Source organism: Meleagris gallopavo, chromosome Z, assembly GCF_905368555.1.
Source record: "Meleagris gallopavo chromosome Z, MGAL_WU_HG_1.1, whole genome shotgun sequence".
Taxonomy (NCBI): Eukaryota; Metazoa; Chordata; class Aves; order Galliformes; family Phasianidae; genus Meleagris; species Meleagris gallopavo.
In genome coordinates this window covers 18,520,626-18,539,664 of record NC_139435.1, presented here as the reverse complement: position 1 = coordinate 18,539,664, position 19,039 = coordinate 18,520,626, and the positions used below count along the sequence as shown (strand labels likewise).

The following is a 19,039-nucleotide window of genomic DNA, read 5'->3' as shown; positions in this document are numbered from 1 at the left end:
GTTTCCCAAAGCACTTAAAATGTGAATTAGCAATTCTGGGGGCTGTGCTTTAGCTATGCCTTCATATGTGTTAGGATTGAATTGAATCATTTGGAAGCTTATAATAGAACAATAAAACTTTCTACTTCTGACTACTGATTGATTCAGGACGAGTTATAGTTGACAGGAACTGCATTTGTGGTGGATTAGCTGAGCATGTTCCTTGGTCGCACATTTAGGCCACATGCTTTGGTGTGCTCTCATCCCATCAATCAGCCCATTCCTGATGATGTGATATTATAGTAATGCAATCTTATATTTGAAGATCAAATTGGATGTTATAGCATGTGGCTGAAATGTGTCATCTGTTCCTCCTGAAATCATAATTTACTTCTTAAAGAAATAATATGAAAAAGGGGAAACTTAACTTTTGTTTTCTTGAACTTCTCATGTCTTCATAGAACAGAGAAAATTCCTCTGCTTTAGTTTCAGCATTTTCTGTGCCACGTTTGGTTACATAGCCCAAACATCTGAAGATTTTTGCTATGCTGATCACTTTGATTAAAAGCTTATAAACTAGATGTTGTCATTTTTTGTTTTCTGCCCAAGTTAATTGCACAGTCCCCTTCAACATTGGCAACAATGTGCTTATTTTCTTTGCCAAAACTTTGAGTTTTTTGAAGCCTGACGTAGGACTGCTGTGTGATGACTATTGTAAGTCATTAATTGCATTTATATCACCAAATTGTGACCTATGTTAGCACAAAGGCAACCCAACAAGTATATCATATTCCCTCAGAATACTACAAAGATTGCATTTCTTCTCACATCCTTATTCAGTCAGATTTTCTTCCTTCTTCTTCACTGTTTTGAACAGTGAAGTTATTCTTATGATAAGCAAACAGATCTTAATTCTTTAATTTGATTCCCTATCTGCCTCAAGTGGAAAGCTCCTTTATTCTTATTTATTACAGCAGATATAAATGGAACACTTGCTCCTTTCCCAAGCATAACATTTTGCTCATTTGGGTATATTAAGGACTGTCATTCAAATATCACAGCCCTTGGTGGTGCAGTGTTGTGGAACACTTGAGTTAGATATATCTTTTATTTTCTCTTAGAGCTTGTGTCACTACCGTATTAAATTGAACTGCAAGCCCGATTGTGCCCCAAAGTGATTATTGTCTGACTTGAGCTGCAGGTCTAATTATGCCCCCCAAAGAGTTTTCATATTATGAAGAAAAATAGAAGACTTTGAAAATTAAATCATACCTAGGAACATTCTTGTCACTTCTGAGGCAGAGTGAACCCCATGTAAAATCCTGGACAGCATTCCAGAGACCTGGCTTCTAGTCAAAGTTGTGGGACAAATAAGATAGGTAGTATTGAGTTGGGCACCTTATTTTGCCTCTTTATACTTCTGTATCTATTGGAATATGGTTATCTTAGGTCATGGACTGTCTCCAATCTACTGCACTGCAGTTATTTGCACTAGAGACACAAGTTCAGTTGGAGTCTTGTGATTTTTTATAGTCTATAATAGGTAGCTCCGCTGACACCAACTAGTGACCAAACTTCTGTAGGAATATGCAAGTAATTTCCATCAAAATTTAGCTACTTGATTTTTTTTTATTTTTTTTTTTCAGATAATGTCCTCACTTTATTGCTCTACAGTATAACATAAAACAAAGAGTTGATATTACATTTATTAGTCCATCCAAAGTGAATTTTAGCTGGTCTTCTTGCAAAGTGCTACAGTGATAACACCTCTGAGCAGATAAATGATACTGCATTTGAAATCATCTTTGGTCCAAAAAGTAGCATATTTTTTTTCCATTTGATCTTCATCTGCAAGTATTTAAAAGATTTATGACTGTGTTCTTTTGATGTGGTACAACTCCACACATAAATGATTGGGAGCTGGAAGGCGCAATGGGAGTGCTTGCCAGAAATAATTGGCTTTTGCATTGTGGAGCAGGTCAACTATTGTGAACATTGCAATATGTAATTTGGGTGTGCATGTTACTTGCAGTTCTAAGTATTTCAGTAGTCTACCGTGGCAAACTGAGGGTCCTGTTGGCTTTCTTGTTTTAAGTGTATTAAACAAGCTACATGCAGCACTTGAGAAAAAGGCTGTCATTTCCAGCTATAGTTATTCATTTCTTTGAAATAGATGGAATTTAACCTGGGTCATTTTTCTGTCCATTTGCTTTTCTAATGATTGTCATATTCTGCCAATCACTCTCGTATTTTCCATTAAATCTAAAAATCCATTTGCTGGTGCATGCAGGTCGATGGCAAGAACAGTTGTGCATTGTATGGCTTGCTTAAAAAAAAAAAAAAAAAAAGTTAAATTTGGTATCAAGTATTATTATTAAACCTTAGCAATATTCTCAGAAACAGGTTTGTGCTATTTCAGATTGGTGATCTGTAGAACGTAGAGACCCAGGAATTCTTTGGTCAGCTCATTCTGTCTTCAGATAGATTAATCTATCTTGTCTTTAGAGAATTTATATATCCTTCTCTTGATTCCTTTGGACTATGTTCTCCTTCAACTTTAAGGGATGGGAGAGAAAGATTTTATTTCTCTTTATACTAGGAAGAGCTCAAAAGTTTTTGAATGCTTAGTCTTTTACCTACCAACAGTCAAAGCTAGCAATTTTCTAAGCTATTGAAGTACTAATATCAAGCTATATTGGTAGCCCCACTTCAGCAGAGAGAAACAGGTGCAGCAGCCAAGAAAAGTGGGGGCTTTTGCTCCTATTGCTCATACTATCTTGGCAGTTTATTTTAAGCACTTACATTTTTCTTGCACAACTTAATCCTCTACCAGTCCTCAACCGCTTGTCTAGTATCACAAGAAAATGTGGCAAGTTTGCTTTAATAATTTGATATATTTATTTAGCTACTTACTTGTGAAATTGAATTCAGTTGTCTCAGCATGCTTTAGCACATTTGTGTAAACAATGCAAGCCATTGGTCACATCCTCACCGTCAGTAAATGAGTGTACTCTCAGTAAAATCACTGGTATCTGCCTATGGACAAAGGTGTAGCCCTTCTTTTTTTATATTTATTTTCCATTGCAGAGAATACTGTAGCACAGAGGATAGAGTGTTAGGATTATATCTGTGAGTGTAATACTCTTGCCTTACAAAAGCAAAAGCCATTTTTTTACACTAGACTAAATGGAATTTACAGTTGAACACTGTACTATGTTTAAGGTTAAAACAAGTTACAAAATCAATTAAGATAAGGATGTGTTTTACTGTGTTATATTAGTTATGTTAAAGAAATTAAGAGGATTTACCTAAAATTCAAAGCCTGATTTAGTGTTTCTCATGGTAGAAGGTTCAGCCACTTTGCTTGTGTTAGCTTGCTACTAGGTTAATTGTGATTTTTTTGCAAGGTAAACATTTCTTTTGAAATAATAAATTAGGAATGTTGCAAGTCTGAAACTCTCAACAAAGGTACCATGTGCCATTCTCCAGATGGTACAAGAAGCCAGCAAATGTGCACTGTACGCTGTATTTCTCATGGGAAGTTTTTCTAAAGTAGTCTTTCTAATAGTCTTTTTTCAGTAAGTGCTAAAAGAAAAAAGAAGAGTTATGTGTAACTAGCACTAACATTATGAGCTTAGTGAATTGTAACTGTTGAAAAACCTTAACCAAAAAAAGGACATTTCAGTAAACAAATTGTGATACATAGTAGCACCTTAACTTTCCTGAAATGAGAAAATACAAACAGTACTGTCATTTTGCCGCTTCTAGTACTCATTCCTTATTAACATCACTGACAATTTGTTCTGGAAGGGTTCTTCAGTGAAATTTTGATTTGTTGCAATCAGTGTGACTTTTGCCTCAGAATTCATTAGAGATGAGGCTTTGCAGTGTTTTTCCTTTGAAAAGTTTTATGTGCTTTTCACTTAGGATTTCTTCCCTTTTTCTAGTTGTTTCATTTTGGAAAGTTCATTCTCTCATTCTGAAATCTGGTCAGGTTGCAGATCTGTCCTTGTTTTATAGCTGATCTTATTCTTTTTCAAAATTAGCTCATATATACTTCATTGCATTTCATTATCTTCAACAGTTACTTTGAAAACAATTAAATAGAATGTTTGTGATAAACTGTATTTGTCATTTTGTGTCCCCTCCTGTAGGAGATTTTCCTCCAGTATCATACAGGAAACTTGGTATAAATACTTCCATCAGAAACAACTGATAGTTCTTTTAAGGACTTCTACAGAATCACAGGAAGGCTGAGGTTGGCGGGACTTCAAGTCCAGTCAAATCCCCTGCTTAAGTAGTGTCATGTAGAACATGTTGTCCAGGACTGTGTCAACTCAGTACTTAAATTACATATAATATGAGTTACATAGGTACACAGTAGAGACTAAGCAGGCAGAAAATAAAGGGCCCACATGTGTTTTGGGGCTTCTTACTTGGTCTTTTAGTAGTACGGTGACAGTTCGTGATTTCCTTTGCAATCCAAAAACATTTGTTATCTGTATTTGTTGTTGGAACAATGTCATTCACCCGTTCTGTTTTACTTTTTCATAATCTGTTTTGTCACTGTCTTTGTACCTGTATTAAAATGTACCTATAAATTCATGCAGTGGTTGAATTTAATCTGTTGCTTTCCTGTTCCACTTTACTCAATCTCTCTCCTCTGAAAAAATGGCATTAATGCTTTTTTGCCCAAGTTAAAAAATGAACCTAAGTCCTTAAAATATAAATGAGATGCATATCAAAAATTTGTTTTCTCTTAACTTGAAACTTCCCATAGCTGAATGTTAAATGAGAGTATGGTAAATTGTCTGTTTTCTCTTAGCAAAATTTGAAGGACTTGTGTTTCACTTATGTGAGCTGACTTTTTCAGTAACCTGTGAAGGAGTTCTGCTACACTCAGCTATTAACATCCTACCTGCAGCAGGAAAAATAGTGTTGGTTCCCAGAAATCAACAAGTCTCTGTTTTGATTTTTAAATATAGTCACTGGAAATACTGAAGTCCACAGTATATTTAGTTAATGGGGCTAGAACTATTACCATTACTCATATTTTGCTTTTAAAAAAAAAAAAGAAAAAAGCTTTTAGATGACTTCCGTAACTTGATTTTATGTTTATTTTTTAACATCACAATGTATTATAGTTTTTTTTTTTTTTTTTCATTCCTGCTTTGATTTTTACTTACAAACAATCCTTCAGCTATTGCATTTTACTCGGTGAAGTAATTTTGGTCCATTGTCTGAAACATGAGTATACACGCTTTGCATTATTTTGTGTTATCCCTCTGGGACTGGAGCAAGGGCTGTGAAGGACAAGGACATCTCACCAACAGCCTCTCAGTAACTGCTGGGAGACACTTAGAGTGATTCCTCTCTGCATTTTACTGATGATTTTGAAAGAATAAGAACTTTTTTCAGTTTATTCTTTTTGTCAAATGAGAAGATTCTTTAGAATTTCCATTCGCTCCTGCCGTAAATTCAAACTTGAGTTAGGTATTTGGATTTCTGTTTAAAATAAAGGCTGTATTTCAAACAATGGTTATACCATCTGTTCTTTACCACTGGTTCTTGGCTTCTCAGTACCAGCACCACAAAAATGGCTTGGGCGGTCAGTTTTGTACAGAAAGTACAGCCCAGCTTCTGCATTTTCTTCTCTCTTCCTTGCAAGACTTGTATCATTACTGCACCTTTTCAACAGTAAATGCAACAGGACATGGAGAAAATATCTTCATAGAAATTTATCTTTAAATGTGACTATATAATGCTATTACTGAGTGCCATATTTTCTTATGTTTGCCTTTACAATATTTTATCAGCTTGTAAATAAAAAGATCACTTTTCCTCCTAACTACCTCCTTTTCTTGTGAGGGAAGTCTTTGTGAGAGCTGAGAGTTAAGTCAGGCACCTCCTGTGTGTGCATCACCCCCACAGTCAATATTGTCACAGCAGCAGGCATGTTCATCTGGGGTACAGAAACCAGACACTGATAAGAGGGATAAGGGGGAAAAAGTGAAAACAGCAAGAAACATGTTATACACAACTATCATTGTCTTCATTTGACAAAAAAATGAAAAAACTATACAGAAAAAAAAAACAAAAAACCACATGAAATGACCACATAAATTTATTAGACAAAGATGCCAAATAAGAATTAATTTCCTTCCTTCCTTCCTTCCTTCCTTCCTTCCTTCCTTCCTTCCTTCCTTCCTTCCTTTCTCCTTCCTTCCTTCCTTCCTTCCTTCCTTCCTTCCTTCCTCCTTCCTCCCTTCCTCCCTTCCTCCCTTCCTCCCCTTCCTCCCTTCCTCCCTTCCTCCCTTCCTCCCTTCCTCCCTTCTTCCTTCCTTCCTCCTTCTCCTTCCTTCCTTCCTTCCTTCCTTCCTTCCTCTCCTTCCTTCCTTCCTTCCTTCCTTCCTTCCTTCCTTCCTTCCTTCCTTCCTTCCTTCCTTCCTTCCTTCCTTCCTTCCTTCCTTCCTTCCTTCCTCTCCTCCCTTCTTTCCTCCCTCCCTCCTCCCTCCCTCCTTTTCTCCCTCCCTCCTTTTCTCCCTCTCCCTCCTTTTTCTCCCTCCTTTTCCTCTCCTCCTCCCTCCTTTCTCCTCCCTCCCTCCCTCTCCCCTCCCTCCCTCCCCCTCCCTCTCCTCCCTCCCTTCTCCTTCTTCCCTCCCCCCCTCCTTCTCTCTCCCTCCTCCCCTCCCTCCCTCCCTTTCTTCCTTTTCCTTCCTCCCTCCCTCCCTCCCTTCTCCTTCCTTCCTTCCTCCTTCCTTCCTTCCTTCCTTCCTTCCTTCCTTCCTTCCTTCCTTCCTTCCTTTCTTCCTTCCTTCCTTCCTTCCTTCCTCCCTTCCTTCCTCCCTCCTCCCTTCTTCTCCCTTCCTCCTTCCTCCCTTCCTCCCTTCCTCCCTTCCTCCCTCCCTCCTCCTCCTCCCTCTCCTTCTCCCTCCCTCCCTCCCTCCCTCCCTCTCCCCTCCTTCCTTCCTTCCTTCCTTCCTTCCTTCCTTCCTTCCTTCCTTCCTTCCTTCCTTCCTTCCTTCCTTCCTTTCCTTCCTTCCTTCCTTCCTTCCTCCCTCCCTCCCTCCCTCCTCCTCCGTTCCTCCTCTCCTCCCTCCCTCCCTCCCTCCCTCCCTCCCTCCCTCCCTCCCTCCCTCCCTCCTTTTCTCCCTCCTTTTCCTCCCTCCTTTTTCCTCCCTCCTTTTCTCCCTCCTTTTCCTCCCTCCTCCCTTTCCCTCCCTCCCTCCCTCCTTCTTCCTCTCTTCCTCCCTCCCTCCCTCCCTCCCTGCCTTCCTTCCTTCCTTTCCTTCCTTTCCTTCCTCCCTCCCTCCCTCCCTCCTCCTCCCTCCCTCCCTCCCTCCCTCCCTCCCTTCCTTTCTCCCCTCCTTTTCTCCCTCCTTTTCCTCCCTCCCTCCTTTCTCCTCCCTCCCTCCCTTTCTTCCTCTCTTCCTCCCTCCCTCCCTCCCTCCCTGCCTTTCTTCCTTTCTTCCTTTCTTCCTCCCTCCCTCCCTCCCTCCCTCCTCCCTCTCCTTCCTTCCTTCCTTCCTTCCTTCCTTCCTTCCTTCCTTCCTTCCTTCCTTCCTTCCTTCCTTCCTTCCTTCCTTCCTTCCTTCCTTCCTTCCTCCTTCCTTCCTTCCTTCCTTCCTTCCTCCCTTCCTTCCTTCCTCCCTTCCTTCCTCCCTCCCTCCCTTCCTCCCTCCCTCCCTCCCTCCCTTCCTTCCTCCTTCCTCCCTCCCTCCCTCCCTCCCCTCCCTCCCTGCCTTTCTTCCTTTCTTCCCTCCTCCCTCCCTCCCTCCCTCCCTTCCTTCCTTCCTTCCTTCCTTCCTTCCTTCCTTCCTTCCTTCCTTCCTTCCTTCCTTCCTTCCTTCCTTCCTTCCTCTCCTCCTTCCTCCCTCCCTCCCTCCTCTCCTCCCTTCCTCCCTTCCTCCCTTCCTCCCTTCCTCCCCTCCCTCCCTCCCTCCCTCCCTCCCTCCCTCCCTCCCTTTCTTCCTTCCTTCCCCTCCCTCCCTCCCTCCCTCCCTCCCTCCCTTCCTTCCTCTCCTCCCTCCTCCTCCTCCTTCCTTCCTTCCTTCCTTCCTTCCTTCCTTCCTTCCTTCCTTCCTTCCTTCCTTCCTTCCTTCCTTCCTTCCTTCCTTCCTTCCTCCCTCCCTCCCTCCCCTCCTTTCCTCCCTCCCCTCCTTTCTCCCTCCTTCCCTCCCTCCTTTTCTCCCTCCTTTTCTCCCTCCTCTCCTCCCTCCCTCCCTTCCCTCCCTCCTTTTCTTCCTCCTCCCCTCCCTCCCTTCCTCCTTCCTTCCTCCTTCCTCCCTCCTCCTTCCTCCCTTCCTTCCTTCCTTCCTTCCTTCCTTCCTTCCTTCCTTCCTTCCTTCCTTCCTTCCTTCCTCCTTCCTCCCTTCCTTCCTCCCTCCCTCCCTTTCTGCCTTCCTCCCTTCCTCCCTTCCTCCCTCCCTTCCTCCCTCCCTCCCTCCCTCCCTCCCTCCCTCCCTCCTCCTCCCTCCCTCCCTTCTTCCTTCCTTCCTCCCTCCCTCCCTCCCTCCCTCCCTCCCTTCCCTTCCTTCCTTCCTTCCTTCCTTCCTTCCTTCCTTCCTTCCTTCCTTCCTTCCTTCCTTCCTTCCTCCCTCCCTCCCTCCCTCCCTCCCTCCCTCCTTTTCTCCCTCCCTCCTTTTCTCCCTCCTTCCCTCCCTCCTTTTCTCCCTCCTTTTCTCCCTCCCTCCCTCCCTCCCTTTCTTCCTTTCTTCCTCCCTCCCTCCCTCCCTCCCTCCCTCCCTTTCTTCTCTCCCTCCCTCCCTCCTTCCTTCCTTCCTTCCTTCCTTCCTTCCTTCCTTCCTTCCTTCCTTCCTTCCTTCCTTCCTTCCTTCCTTCCTTCCTTCCTTCCTTCCTTCCTTCCTCCTTCCTCCCTTCCTCCCTTCCTCCCTTCCTCCCTTCCTCCCTTCCTCCCTTCCTCCCTTCCTCCCTCCCTTCCTCCCTTCCTCCCTCCCTTTCTCCCTTCCTCCCTTCCTCCCTTCCTCCCTTCCCTCCCTTCCTTCCTTCCTCCTTCCCTCCCTGCCTCCCTCGCCTCCCTCCTTCCCTCCCTCACTTCCTCCCTTATAGCAAGGAGCTGTTACTAATTAGATATGAAATGAGATGGTAGAGGACATTTGTCCATTGTCCATGTTTGAGCACCCAGTGATTCAATACAGGCTTCAGATGAAGAAATGTGTTCAGATGAGTAAAAGGTTTTACTGCATCTAAGAGAGACATGTGAAAGTATGGCCAATATAGAAAGGATTAATGTTGTATTATTATCACGTGTGTAATACAATAAAGATTACTGGTGAATTAATACTAATGAACAAATAATTAAAAAGAGTCTGCTCAGCAACAACTTACTCTTGAAAGCTGTCTGCACTGCCACTTTTTTAACAGACTTTTTCCTGTTTTATCAAATTGTCTTATTTGCAAGAAGTAAAGAATCACAGAATTTCAGAATTGTAGGGGTTGGAAAGGTTCTCTTGAGATCATAGAGTGACCTGAGCACCATATCATAATGATGATCTTTCCATAACATGGAAAATTTCTAGAGAAATTATGGGAAAAAAAAACAACTGGTGTATATGTAATGCTGTTATGCCCAAGCATGGTACCAATTGCTTTATCAAACTACATACATAATTCTAGTTAATTTAAAACTAGCAAAAATGCTATGAGGGGACAACCAGTGCTTTGGAAACTATTCTAACTGACTAACCAGGCTTTGCTGAGCAGACCAAAGCCATTTTACAAGAAGCTGCAAACCTGTAGAGTCTCACGGAAAATGTAGAGTCCTCTTTGACCAGACCAGCACAGCTCATTCAGGGACATACAACTGCAGAAGATGATGCTGAGTTTGCAGTTTGAGTCCTTTCTTCTACATTGTTGCTGTGCTGCAGTAGTTAGCACGCTATTAGGTGGCTAAATATGAGGATGTATTTCTCAAGATGTGAAGTTGGTATTTGTAGACATGGCTTGCTGCGGGAAGAGCTTTCATGGCTAAATAGCTCTACTAGTTTCAGATAGGTACTGTAGTCTACATAGCATCTTGTTATCAGTTGCACTGGGCTGATCTGTAAGTGCCATGGCACTCCTTTGTGCCAGTGTTGAGCAAAATTAATGTAATCTAAATGGATACAACGTAGATACGATTTTCTAATCCAGGCTTGTGCCACAAGAGGAGGGTACTGTATAAAAGTTATTGTTAAATTTATCACAGTCATTATTTATTTTGAAAGAAATGCAATTTCCCCCTCAAAATTAATAATGCCTTTTGAAAATTAAAATCAAGAAGATCTGGATTTGAAATTTTAATTTGAAATTAAAATCAAAAGGTCCACAGCACAATTGTCAAGGACCTACTGAGAAGTGTAGCAGTCCAAACAGGCATAGATGGCCCTGGGCAACCAACACTGTTGGTTTTTTTCCCATCACAGCTGAATACAGTTCACAACTGAAGATATTTTCTTTGAAACTGTGAAATTCTCTCTGCTGGCAGAAAATCACAGATTGCTTTTACCTGAACAGGACAACTGATAATTCTCTTATGGCACTGTCTGTATCTTCCTGCTCCCTTCATATTTACACCTTGAGTTGCAGAAATTTAATGGTTTTGCTCTTAAAATACAAGAATTGTAGATTTCTGCTCAGTTTTGTGTTCTGGAAGAGGAAGTGCAGTTCTTGTGTAGGGTCTTGGGACAGAGCTATAAGGTCTATTACAGGTTTGTACATAAAGAAGAGATAACCCGCAGTGGGAGAAAAAACAACAACAACAACAAAAACACCCTATTCATGTTTCTGTAGGTTTATTCCAGTATTTTATTTAAGACCCTATAGATGAAAAACTCTTGAAGAAATGGTGTTTTAAAATAGGAGCAACTGTAGCTCACCTGGTAAAAGATGATTAGCAGAATTCATGTTTCAAAGAAAAAAAATAAAATGAAAAATGAGAAAAAGATGTTGATATGTTGAAATTTACTCTTTGTGCAGATGACTCTGCTAGGATTACACAGTCAGCTTTTAATGACAAATTGAGTCACAAAGTCTAAATCTTTATTCCACAGTACTCTTCTTTGCTTTTAGGAAATCAAACATTTTGAGAAATAAGCTTTTGATTTTTTCTCTTGCCGAGTTTTCTTTTGCAACAACAATGAGGAACCATTAGTGTTCCTTCATTCTTCCCTGGTCAGCACTAGGAAACCTATGGCAATTGCCTCTAGTCATATCCCAGATCCATTAGCCCAGTGTAGCTGAGAGGAAATTCATTTTTCTACTATCTTTAGAAGGACACAAGAGTCCATGGATACAAAGCATGCTGCTAGCCCACGTGCTGATTTAGATGGCACTTGACTTGAGAGAGAGGCTTTAAGAACCAAGTAAATATTGAAGCTAAATGAGATGTTTATTAGTTGCCCGTGTACTTGGTTCATGGAAGACTGCCGAAGTGTAGCCATTTGTCCCCTGTAAACACAGCCCAGCTAATTGCCTATGAAGAGAACAGTTCATTGAAAGGAAGGAGGAAAACTAATCCCTGCTACTGTCCGTTCTGCTGCTTTCAGGAGTGAAGTTGTAGTTGAGTCTTCTACTTCTCTATTTGCTTTACTGAAAAGAGAGCAGGATTCCTACTGCTTAACTGTGGCAACACTAAGAGGTTTTCTCTCTCCTGCATCTCCAGGGCTCCGTAATGCCCTGATAAAGCCTAGATTCCAGCTGCTCTCTCTCACCATCAGTTCATTTAGTTTATCTTACCAATACTGTGCAAATCTGGTTCAAATTAGAATTAACACCAGGAATACACAGGATGTTTTTTAGCATTTTTCCATAGGGAAAATAAAAAAAAAAGTATTAACTTTTGAAATAACTGACCCCTGGTAGCTAGGTCTGATAGCAAGGTAGTGATTTACTAAGTTTATTTAGTGTAATGTGAAAATGGGCAACTATATGCAGGACCCTATTAACAGTGCCTTTTAAGAAAAAAAAAAAATGCAGTTTGAGGATACTTCTTATTAGACACCAGATAATCTGCATGGAAAAGAGCCAGTGTGAATGTTAAAGTTCTTGGAAAGCTTTAACTCAGCTTCCTTATTTTATCAGACACTTGGAATTCTATTGGGGTTTCTTTAGCAAGTCCAGCTGAAGCTTTTTCCAGACTTTCGGATTTATAATTCTTAATATAGTGTGAGGTTACTCTGCACCAGTAGGTGTTGTTAAGTATCAGCCAGGGGACACAAAAGCTTAGGTAAACAAGCTTTGCTAGTTGTAATAAACACAGATATCTCTATTTTTATTTTATTCTGTGGTGTTTTCTGAGTAGACTCTTTCTTTTGAAAAAGAAAATGGATTCTTAAATTATTTCCCAAGATAAGACTTCTAGATTACAAATTTCAGCTCATTCTAAAGAAATTTCAATTGGTAATAAAAATTTCTTGATGGCATAAGTCTTGGAGCTACTAGAATCTCAGGCAAAACCATCAGTAATCATGTTAAAAGTGAAGCCTGTGGTTTCTAATGGGCTCATATTGTATTTTTGTTTGTTTGTTTTGTTTTAGATTGATTTGGCTTTTTTTTTTTTTTTTTTTTTTTTTTTTTTTTTTTTTTTTGGACAAAAACTCAAGCTATTCCTTTATGTTCTGATTTTGGAAGCAGGAAATCAGAATCGTTAGTACATCTTTCTGACAGTGAAATTTTCCATGCATAAGTGTAGTGATTTGTATTTCACGTTGTCTTCATCCTCATGCCAAATATAATCTAGAAGAGTTGATCATGTCAGAAAAATATTCATGAGGACAATGTAATATCCTTTGATCTCTACTGCTAAGATCAGATACTATTAAAAAAAAGCAAACATGGAAGTGTGACATCTTTAACACACACTTTTTACCAAAATGGCTTTTATTTTCTCAACTGCTAATTTAGTTTTGTTCTACCTGGAAAATCTGTCCCTTCTCTCATTATCCTGAAACAGCAGTATAGTACTCAGATACAAATTGTATGGGAAACTGATATTGAGGAACCAGCACCTAAGATTTCATATGATAACAAAAAATAGAACTTGAAAACAACCTGGAAAATAAACTCAGTACTGGACTCAATGTCCAAGAGTCCTAGAATGAACCCAATTACAATTCCGGGGAAAAGAAAGAAATTTTAAATGGTACAGACTTTTTCTCAAAACATAGTTTGTTCATAAAAAGAAAGCAATAAAAATGCATGCTGGGGTGTATGGCTGCAATGCTACTTGAAAACATCAGACAAGCTTTCCTCTTTATTTTGAGCAAGGTTTGTTGCTTTTTGAGAGGGCTTGCTTTTTTGCCAGTGAGCAAGTGTTCTTTTGCCAGGTTCTTAGACAGTGCAGACCTGTATGAACATTTTTGTCCTATTAGTGGGAAGATATGGTCCTTTCCTAAAAGCAGCTAGAGGGGAGAAGAGCACTACGAAGGGATGTATGGTAGTAGAAGTTCATTTGGCCTTGTGGGATTTTTGATAAAAGCTAGAAGTTGAAACAAACGTTCACTCTGCAAACATTCTGAAGCACTCTGTCATTAAAGCAGTAAATTATTGTAATATGATGTATGTATTAAGTTCTCTTGCTTGGCTTCAATGAAAGGATGTTTTTTTCTGATAGCCTGCTTTATTTCTCTGGCATTGCAAGATTGTACCTTGGGATGAATTTACAAATAATTAATGCAGAAATATTAACAGCTCCACCACAAATTATACCGGTATGAGTGACTTAGTTCCAACTCTTCTTCCAACAAGCAAACCAAATATTTAACAGAAAAAAAAGTAAAAAAAAAAATCACTAAAAGTAAAATTCCCATCTCCACGCAATGGAACTGAACTTCATAGTGAGAATCTGATTATCCTATACATTTTTTTAAGAGTCAAAGGTGTCTAATTTACTCTGAACTACTTACCTGATCTTGTGAGAATGTAAGTGTGTTACTCATGCTTTTGTCCCTGAAATGTGCAGTGTGCAGTGTAGGGTACAAGTAGATCTTACATAGCATAATGAAGTTCTCTGACACCATGAGGCAAAGGCAAGAAGTTGGCTAAAATGCACTTTTTTGCCCTATGAAAATAGAAGTGCTAATTCCTTTCTGCCCTCATTTAATTTTTTTTTTTTTTTCCCCTATGTGCTTCTCTATATGTAGTTTTATTTTTATGGTACAGGAGCAATGGTGTATTGACAAGTTTTGCACAGCTGGACTTTATCATTTTGTTACTATTATTTCTTGGAGGTTACAGTGTTTTCTGTTCAAGATAGACTGGCTTCCATAGCTAAAGGCAGAAGCTACTGTCGTTGTGTAAAGCAGTATACTGGGGTAGCCATACAGCTCATTGTACTCTGAAAGACTAGTCCTCGACCTCAAGGCACAGTCTATCTGTGAGTGAGGCTACTAGCTGGTACAAAGTATTTTTCTTCACTATAATGGAAACTCGGAGACATTCCTGGCATGGAAGAAAGTGAGTGTTCAGAGTGGAAACATCAAAAAAGCTTCTGATAAATCTGATGCAGCTGAGTTGTCTGCCCAGTTGCTCATTCCAAAATCTGATCAAGAGTATTCTGTCTTGTGATTGTGAGGGGATACCTTCAGATTTCTTGTTGCTGAACAAAAATATCCTTCATAATCTCATTTGGTCAACAACATGACTGTATGTGAACACTCTAAAAAGAAAGCCCTTGAGTCACAGTAAGAATTTCTCAGAAATACCGAAATACAACTTTTTTTTTGTTGTTTATTTTAATTCAGTTCTGAAATGGGTGTCTATGAAAACAGGTGTAATTTCTATGCTGAGCCAGTGTTAATAGGGCTATGATAATAGCAGGAACCAATGTTGACTAAAACATCAAAGACACTTCAATACATAGGCCATCAGTTAAGGCTACTAACATCCTCATTTACAGAAAAATTCTTTCTTCAAACCAGAGATTTTTATTTTTCTTCTCTTTAAATTATGTAATGATAAGAAAAACTAAAATCCTTGGCCCAGTAATTCTCTTGTTCCAAATTTCAATCTTACCCTTTGAAGAAGATCAGGAAGATGGTCAGCAAATTCAGGTAAGATGTTGAGGCCCTGAGTCTAATGGAAGATCTTCAGCTTGTCATTATTTAGAATAGTCTAGAGGTTTTCAGAGTTTCTGCCAGCATCTTCAAAAGACAGTACGTGTGCTGAGCCCATCTGGAGCATGCCCCTGTTTGGCTGCACAGAATCACAGAATCACAGAATGGCCAGGGTGAGAAGGGACCTCAAGGATCATGAATCTCCAACCCCAATGCCACTGGCAGGGCCACCAACCTCCCCATTTAATACCAGACCAGACTGCCCAAGCCCCCAACCAATCTGTCCTTGAACACCTCCAGGGACAGGGCATCCACAACCTCTCTGGGCAGCCTGTTCCAGCACCTCACCACTCTCTCTATAAATAACTTCTCCTGACATCCAACCTAAATCTCAGCTCCCTCAACTTAAAACCATTTCCCCATTTTTTCATAGGAGAGCTGCTCCAGCACTCTGATTATCTTCATGGCCTCCTCTAGACCTGCTACAGCAAGTCCATGTCTTTCTTGCACTGGAGGCCCCTGGCCTGACTGCAGTACTACAGATGAGGCTTCACGAGGGCAGAACAGAGGGGGACTTGCTCCTTTTGCCTTGCTGGCCACTCTTCTGTTGATACAGCCCAGGATGCAGTTGATCTGGGTTGCAAGCATGCACTGCTGACTCATGTGGAGTCTCTCACCAATCATCGCCCCAAAGTACTTCTCCACAGAGCCACCCTCAATCCATTTTTTGCCGTATTTGTCCTTGGAATCGCCCCAACCTTGTACTTGGCTTTGTTGAACTTCATGAAGTTCATGCAGACCCACTTGTTGAGTCAATTCATTTCCAGCCTCTTTGTATCACTCAATCCCAACTGATCAAAAAGCAAAGAAGAATCTGTACTTATGCTTTCCTAGTGCTGTGCTGAAATTACTTGAAGTACTGAGAAGGTTAATATAAGTGCACTTGAATTCGTAGAAAAATGCAGCATTGCTTTTTGTTCTCTAGGAATATAAGTATGCTGTATATGGAAACCACAATGAAATATTTAATAAAGAGGACATCATTCCTAATATGTCCAACACAATAATTTTCCCAGAAGTAGTTCCTGAAGAAGAGCATCAACAAAAGCACAGCTATTTCTGGTGTTCTGCTAGGATCTATGCTAAGAATGAAGTCTTCTACAAAAACAGACGGTGGAACATCCTTTTTAAAAGAGATGTACAGCATCACATGCTTGTGGCTGATCTTCTTTTTGCTAGACTCTAGACTTTTTATTTTATTTTAGCTGTATATGATATTGAAAGTTACATGTGGTGGGATTGTTTGAATTAGTCTGTGAACTGTAAAGAGAACATTTGCTGCCACTTCCTTTTTTCTAAAAGCATACAAGAGGCAGCATGCAAATTTTTAAGTAAGTGCTGTTAAACTGTATTTCTCACCAGTCTTATTAAGGCTCAGTTAATTACAATAAGATCTTTTTAAATGTCTGAAAATTGTCATTTGCTAAAGTTGATGTTTGGTCATGTGCCTTTGCCAAAAAAACTCATTAGTGTATCAGTCCTGCCTGGAAGTGAGTTCAGGGTGCTTCCCTAGAGGTAACAGAGAGGTCAGAAACAATGTTTTGAGGCTGTCAAGTGTGCATGGATGATGACTTTTTAATTATTTTTAGAGTAGTGGTGACGAGGTGTTATACTTGAAAAGCTGTTAACCTAGACAACATTTTCCACCATGGTATGTAACAACAGTATGGGCCTTGATTAGAGCTTCATGTCTGTTTAGGAAATCTTTCCTTATAGTTCTGCTCTTCAGAACTGCTGGAGCAGAAGGGGATTCTTGTTTGATGAGGACTTCCATCATTGTTTAGAGTTCCTTTCACACTTGGTATGAATACACGCATGGTAATCAGCTCAGGAGGCTGTGAGAAAGTCTTTGGGTGACAGGACTGCCTTGTGGGCATTCTGGCCACAAGAATGCCCCCAAAAAGGGGGCCAGATTCTGGATATATTGGGAAGGAGGGCACCATGAACAGAATTCCTAAATGCAAAGTGCTGTTGTAAATATATGTTGTTGCTACTTCTTGTTGCTAACAAGAAGTTTAAGCTTGAAAATAAATAACTGTGCATTTTATTACTTTTACCTAACTGTGGTATCCTTCGAGTTCATTCTGTTGCTTTCGTATTCTATCTTTCGAGTTCATTCTGTTGTTTTCATATTCCTTGAAAAATCTCTCTCTTACAGTCTTAAGAAAAGATGATATTTACTTGTGAAGAAAAACATGAGTTTCCCAATATCTGATTTTCAAGAACTGCTGAAGGTCAGGTCACAGGCTAGCAACAAAATAGCTCTGCACAGATTCATTTTACCTCACTTTATTATTTGTGTTATTCTCAATGAAATCATTGCATAAGGTCATCAGATAACTATGCATATGTTAACTTCCTCTCTGCTTCATCAAAAACATTTAACACAACACACTTCCAAACACACTGTAAACAAAGTGATTTCTATTTCCAGTATGGATCTTGATGAAATCTGCACTGTGAGGTCAATGCCACCCAACTTCAAGAACAAGCTGCAGTTGCCACTCTTCAAAAATAATATACAAAGCCTGTGAGCTGTGGTGTCTGCTGCACTGCTGGCACTCACACATTCCCTTTTGATAGATAAATGTTATGGGAAATCCTGACTTTATGTGCCAAGTGATTTTTTGAGATCAGGTATAGCAATTACAGTAAGCATGACACGTTTAAAATAAAGTATCCACAAGTCAGTGGAAAGGGGATTTGGTGCATATCAGAGTCCTGTTTGTTGAGGTGACAGATTAACCATGGGGTGGGCTAGCACTGCAGCATTTCCCTTAAATGTTTCTGCCAGTTAATGTCAACCCAGACTTATCCTTTTGCCAAAAGAGAATGGACATTATTCAAAGTTCTGAGGTGTTTTTGAACCATCCCACAGTTATGCAAAGTTCAGCAGCTTTGAAGGAATCCAAAGGTCTGGAGTGTGAGCAGTACAATATAAAAGGATATAAATCTGGTATCCTAGATGTTGAAAAGTAATGCATTCATCTATTGGGAACTAATCCATGCTGGCATGTATTATTTTAAAAGGAGTTTTAGTTAATTTGCTTGCCTGATTTGTTTTACATCTGGGGAGTGATGTGGGGGATATGGAGGGAAGTAAATTTGGTGTAAAACATGTCGTTATTTTAGGTGGGAATAACCAGCCCACTGGACAAACATTTCTCTGCCTTGCCTTGGAGGTATGTTTGCATGTAGCTGATGCAGCAGCATGCATGCCAGGAGTTTCAGAAGTGGATGTTTCAGACACAGAACACGGCAGTGTGCCTGGTTTGAAATGTGCTCAGCTCTTCGCTCAGTGTGGAGGAGCATCTTCTGCAGCTGCATCATAGGAAGCAAGGAGCTGTGCTGTGTAGCTGTGTAGGTGAGGTTGCATTGTAGTTGGGGATTGTTAGGAGCTGCATACCTACAGGTCTGCTGCTGAGGGAGGCAGCGTCTTCCCCTTTGTGCATCTGTGAGTTTAAAGAAGTTAGCTGCAATGTGAAATACGTTGTGATTAAACCTTCTTACTGTTGCCAGGTCCGTTTCCAAAACTTTCACCAGACTTGCAGCCCATTGCACGAAGACACGCAGTCAGATAGGCTAATGGGCAGGAGCACACCCTCCTGCAGTATTTAAGCACCCTTCGGCATCTCGCTGCTGGTCAGAGCAGAGTGGTCACGCTGATTTTCACACTTCCTTACGCTCTCTCCAAGGTTGACCACTTGATCAGTCCCACGACATCCCCAGCCCAGGTGACAGACATCACCGCTTCTCTCCGTCCGCGACACGGACCGCCTGCAGGGGTCCATCCGCGCCGTGCTGCGGGGTGACCGAGGCAGGAAGAGTGATTCAGCCCGCTCGCTCTTCCCCGTCCGCGGTCCGTGCCTGGGACCGGGGCCCGGGGCTCCTGCCAGGAGGCGGCGCCGCGGGCAGCCGCGGGGCGAGGCGGAGCCGGGTCCGGTTGG

The 19,039-nt window shown here is 40.9% G+C and overlaps 1 protein-coding gene across 10 annotated transcripts in view; it reads left to right on the top strand.

Annotated features, from left to right (window-relative positions):
* PDE4D (phosphodiesterase 4D) overlaps positions 1–19,039 on the top strand; it is a 594,225-nt gene that overhangs the window by 523,471 nt on the left and 51,715 nt on the right. The gene's annotated exons all lie outside the window — the stretch shown is intronic.